The sequence below is a fragment of the Podarcis liolepis genome, assembly GCF_965112155.1.
Source record: "Podarcis liolepis genome assembly, chromosome: 8".
NCBI lineage: Eukaryota > Metazoa > Chordata > Lepidosauria > Squamata > Lacertidae > Podarcis > Podarcis liolepis.
This window is the reverse complement of record NC_139560.1, coordinates 45,733,061-45,739,060: the sequence shown is the minus strand read 5'-3', so window position 1 is coordinate 45,739,060 and position 6,000 is coordinate 45,733,061. Positions and strand designations below refer to the sequence as shown.

Genomic DNA, 6,000 nt, shown 5'->3' with positions numbered 1-6,000 from the left:
AGTTGATTGACTCATTAATTTCCTTAGCAGATGCACTTTTTGATCTGTATCAAAGGGCAAATATGTGTAATAACAGGGAGTAATGAAATGACATGTAATAAAAAAAGGGGCTGATGCAATTATGAAATATTTTCTCCTTGCCACTCTTTTGCTGACTCTGTGGAAAACAATATTTCAAACATGTATAGCATTGTCCTTAACATCTCTGAAATGCTTTTGAGATAGAGTCCATTGACCGGTTAATCTGAGATTGTTAGTGACTTGTAGTCACCTAGTCTGTTCTTGGCAATTTACCATTTGTCAGATGACCTGTCGACAATGTATTAACATGTGGACATTCCTTCTATGGAGTCAGGCCATTGGTCCAACTTGCCTAGTAAGTAACCAAGGTTCAGATGGCGACGTTTCTATATGCAAAAGCTCCCTGCAGATCTCTCACACTAGGCATAGGGTTGGGACTGAGTGACCACAGGAACATTGAGGTGGGGAGTGCGCACACACTAGTGCGCCTTTTCCTGCTTTTAAACTGTTGTGTGTTCAGGTGGAAACCCAAACATGTCTTCTTTCTGTCAGGCATCTTAATATTTTTGCATGGCTCCTGATTGTGTGGCACCAGCAAAATACAATGCAAATTTGCATATGACAGAAAGAGACTGGAAAAAGCTAGTCCATTGTATGTGGCCTTCCCCCTGTCTGAATCTTTCCTGCTTCCTAGCAAAACTGGGCTCATCCACCCACTTCCATATTAGACAACTGTTCACCTTGAGCCATTTCTCTCTTACCTTTGCAATAGTATCTCAGGCCACACGGGTTGGGTAGCCCATGTAATGTATCATTATTAACCCTCTCTTAATATTTCTGTAATGGCATTTCAAGCTGCAAAAGCCACTCTACCCTTAAACCATTTTAATCTTCCATAAATACCGCAATTGCAACTCTGCTGTGGTTACTGCCAGCTGTTTGGAAGAAGCACACTCATATTTGGTTCTTATTGATGACTGCCTAATTTTCCAGAGTGAGCCAAGGTTGTCACAACTAATTCAATCCTATCTGCAGCACATAACGGTAAAGGTCCCAGGTGTAGTAGTGTGAGCACTGTCCGTGTACATGCATGTAAGATATGGCTTCATATGCATGTGTGTACAGACACACTAGCAGATCTAGTAACACATGCTCTACAAAACCAGTTTCTTTCGAAGATTGATGGTGTCTTTGCAAAAACTTGTTTTGTTACACATTTCAAAAGTATTACAGAGGCAAAAAGGAAAAGCGATAAGCCTTCAAAGTGCTTTGGCTGAAACGGGGGTCGGGGGTGGACATCTGTCATGATTCTCTTTCCTCTTTTTCAACTTGTAGAAGCTGGGTTTATTTATTTGTTTTACATTTTTCATCCACATGCATGCGGTACTTTCCTTCTGGACAGTGTTGTCTTAACAGCCCTACAAAAACAGCATGAACATGAGTGGAAGCAATTTCTGGACATGCCACCTTTCTCCAATCTGTCACTGTATCAGTACAAGGAAAATTGCAGTCTCTTAGATTCTATCATTCAGGACAAAGATAACGAATGGGACATGATAATAAGAAGCAATGAGAGGGGGTATGGGGCCTACACCCACTCCCATTGCTCTGTCCCAGCTTATGCTAACATAGCAGTTTGAAAGCACACTACTGCAAGTAGATAAATAGGTATCGCTGCAACGGGAAGGTAAATGGCGTTTCTGTGAGCTCTGGCTTCTGTCACTGTGTTCCATTGCACCCGAAGCGGTTTAGTCATGCTGGCCATATAACCCAGAAAGTTGTCTGTGGACAAACGCCGGCTCCCTTGGCCTGAAGCGAGATGAGTGCTGCACCCCACAGTCACCTTTGACTGGACTTAACCATCCATAGGTCCTTTACCTTTAACTATTAGATATGTGGCAGAAGATCAGTGAAATTCAGAAGATCAGTGAAATAAGCAGGCTTATTTTTAACAGTTTGGTCAAATTTATTTTCTTCCAAATGAGTCAAGTGGAATACTATTTCAGATCTTGTTTCTTTTCTTTAATTGACAACATGCAACAGTTTCCAGTTGTATTCAGAGTAACCACCTGCATGTCTCCCCAGCTCAATAGCTCAAAAGAAACTTGCTAGGAATCTCACAGGGATTACTGGAATCCTGAACAGATATGAACATGTTGGGTCACAACATTGAACTGTAAGAATGAGAAAGAATTTGGTGGTGCCATTGATGTATGTACGAATTGGGTCAAAAAAAAGTTTGCTAAAAGTAAAATTTATTTTTAGTGAGTTGGGAAATGCAACTAGGAGTGCGTTGATCAAAACTGTAGATGGTCACCAAATGAAGAGGTATCAGGAATGTAGAGAATAATAAAAAGAGTTATGTACAATGGTCTTTTCCCCAACAAAGTCATTGCATGAGTGACTTTGCAGAGGAGGTTCCTCTCCATCTTCTCCTGCTTGCCCCCTGGACACCCTCCTCCCATCTACTTGCTCTACAGGTTCCCCCAATCCTCGGGAGCAGATTTGGAGTGGGGGGGGACATGGGGAGGAGAGGTTTTGTTGCATGAACACAAGTCATTTTTTCCATGCAATGATTGCCGGGATTCAACCTAATGAATTAATCATCTCAGAAAGTGGAAATGAAATAAGGGCAAAGTTATCTACATTTGGGGAGAAACCTGGATGCAGTTTTTACTATTGACATTTCTAGGCTGTCCTTTATCCTAGCAGGCATGGCCAAACTTGGCCTTCCAGCTGTTTTGGGACTACAGCTCCCATCATCCCTAGCTAACAGGACCAGTGGTCAGGGATGATGGGAATTGTAGTCCCAAAACAGCTGGAGGGCCAAGTTTGACCATGCCTGACCTATGGAATTCTAGGTTGGTGAACATACAAAGTTTGTCACTGGAATCTCTTTCATCACTGTTAGCTGGGGGAGATGAGATGTGCCTAGTTCTTATCAAGATTTTTTTGAGAAAATGGTGAAACGGATGAGATATGGATGAGATACGCTGATGAGTCCTATCATGGGCTTACTGCTAGGTTTCAAGAATGCAAACTCAAATCTGATGTAACGTAATGTGTGAAGAAGGCCGTAGGCTCAGAAACTGGAAAACGGACCCTAAAAGAGCAACAAAACCCTCAGCAATTCTACTCGCTCATCAGGTTGCAACCAACACGATACAATTCAAGTCAATAATATTCTCAACATTTTCAGCTGATTTTTCTCTTTCCAGTCCTTCTGAAAATAATGCAAAGCAGTCTTTCTTAGTGTTGCTCTGAGATAGCATAAGTGGTGTGATATAAGGACTTTAAAACAACAATCCTTACCTTTTCCACTTGCCCTCCACCCCCAAATGCAAACAAAACATAAATTCTGTTGGGAAGCAGCAGAGCAAAGGTCTCTGGAGCCGTGTTTATTGCACAATGTTGGCCCAATAAAAGTGTACTTTGCCCAGGATTGACCAAAGCATAAGTCAGACCCACGTGCTACATTTAAAGTCCTCCTCCCTTTTATTAGGATTTCTGATTTATTGGCCTGATTTGGTATGGAGTTTGGGCTTTATGGTGGGACACTGTACTACAACACAGAAACTAAGGGGGCTAGCAGGGAGTAGTGGGAGAGCATGAAACTATAATTACAGAATGACAGGATGAGCTTTATAGTTAGAGAATGTTGTGTTCTCTGCTAAAACCATGCAAAATTTGTTTCTCATAAAAGTGAAACAATTCTCCCATCGCTGTACCCAAATTATCAGATGAAAGATGGATTTACTTATATACCATGTTAAAATTCTGAAGCAGGTGGTACTTATATAAGCAAAGCTGTCTCTAGAGCCAGTGTGGTGTAGTGGACTAGGACTTGGGTTCAAATCCTTACTGGGTGATATTTGGCCAGTCACCGCCTCTTAGCCTAATCTACCTCACAGAGTTATTGTGGGGTTTAAATCAGGAGGGGGAGAGAGAATCGTGTCCCCCTACCTTAAGCTCAGTATAGGTTGCTCTGTAAGATTCTTCCCATTGTCAAATATTGTTGTGACTTTTGCAGCCTTTGACCATATTTGTCAGTTTGTTTCATAGTGCCTTTGATGAGAACATACAAAGAAACTAGATCAAACCAATGGCCTGTCTAGTCCAGTATCCTGTTCTCACAGTGGCCAACCAAATGACCATGGGAAACCAGGGAGCACAACACAAGGACAAGAGCCCCCTTCCCTCCTGTGGTTTCCAGCAACTGATATTCAAAAGCATTGCTGCCCCCAACTCTGGAGGTAGAACATACCTATCATGCCTAGTAGCCATTGATAGGCCCACACATCCCTGAATTCGTCTAATCCTATTTTAAAACCATCAGAGTTGGTGGCCATAACTGCGTCCCAGGGGAACGAGTTCCATAGTTTAACTAGGTGCTGTCCTGTCTCTTATCTGTCCTTAATCTTCCAACCTTCTGCTTCATTGGATGCCCGCAAGTTCTAGTGTCATGAAAGACGGAGAAAATCTTTTCTCTATCCCCTTTCATAATTTTATAACTTGGTAACTTGTTATAGTTCATTGTAATTAAACCTGTAAACCATATTGGTCTTGGTTTTTCTAATTTCCAGTTGCAATTGCTTAAGGTAACCTTTAGGGCCCCGGTTTACATTTTGTGTTTACTTTTTGTGATTGTTCAACGTTCAGGCAAGCTTGCTAGGCTGCACAGCAAGAAATATCCGTTAATCTGGAAACATAATTAATTATGGGAGTGGAAATGGCAGGTTCTCCCAGTCCCTGGAATGGATCTGCTGGAGAGGGTGGGGTGGGTGGAGCAGAAGGCTTGACTCTGCCACTTAAACAGTTGCTTAGAGCCTTTCCATGCCAGTAGGGAATACACAGCAAGAGCAGCTCTTAATTGTGTCTACAACTAAGGAAGCAAGCAATGCTTAGCAGAATGCCTGTTCAGGAATTCACTGCAAGGAAATGAGTTTCTTTCCAATCAGAAACACACTTTCCCACAACCTAGTCTAGAAGTGGGGGATTGAATCAATGACTTCAGCTCCGGATGTGGCACCAAATGGGCCAGATGTTTCTGGGATATATTCTAGGAAGCGAGTGGTGGAATGATGTGAACATGCCCTTGGTTTATCCCACAAATTAGGATTAAAACTGCTGTCATATTCTGTATTTTCAGAAGAGTGTGAAATATGTTTTTGGAGTTAAATTTAACAAAACCGCTGCTTTTTTAAAAATGTTTTCCCTTCCTTTAGTTTTTTGGACACTCAAATTACAATTCCATTCTTCGTGTTTTGAAACTATTTACTGCTTGTAGGCTTAAAATAAAGGCAGTAGGTGCTTGTAACTGACAAATGCTTTCTTTGGTTGTACATGTACGCTTTCTCGTAATTAAGAAAGGAAGCCAGACTTCCTTCTTCTCAAGCCGTGCCAGACATAAAGTCTCACATTGCCAGACTCTTGCAGTCTTCAGTATTCCTGTTACGTCTCTTCTCATAGATCCATATCTCGATAATCTGGGGATGAGAAGATAAAGGTAAGGGAGCTTCACCCATGGAAACATCCATCCACTGTGAAGTATGCTTAGGCCCTGAAGGTATTTCCCAAAAGATCAGTATGCTGATTTGTTGAACATTTGCATTCCACATGGGACTGTGCCAATCTCCATGCTCAGTGCCTACGACTGGCACACCAGTGTGGATGGCACAGCAACAGGCGCTTCAAAACAGGGATGGTAGTTAACACCTCTTTCCTACCCTAGTTAATAGGTCTTCCCTGGAGATACTGTAAGATGCTACTCACACCTCTTCCTACCCCACCTCATGTCTGGTTTGGCATATCTTCTGCTGCTGGGAGTAACATATGGAAGTATCCATTTTGATTCATTTGTGCTGATGGGCTGGCTTTTAAAAGTTGCTCATGGGATACATGCATATAAGAACAGTTATATCAGAATGGAATATAAACATATGGATCAAAAGCAGGGATGAGCAGTCTATAGCCCTCCAG

General features: G+C 42.0%; 1 long non-coding RNA gene across 1 annotated transcript; it reads right to left on the bottom strand.

The window, feature by feature from the left end:
- Positions 1–1,187: 1,187 nt before the first annotated feature.
- Positions 1,188–5,510, bottom strand: LOC310713532. Its single transcript, XR_014529312.1, has 2 exons — positions 5,440–5,510; positions 1,188–1,439 (listed from the first exon to the last, which is right to left on the bottom strand). It is a non-coding gene; the product is annotated as an uncharacterized lncRNA (long non-coding RNA).
- Between the last annotated feature and the right edge of the window lie 490 nt (positions 5,511–6,000).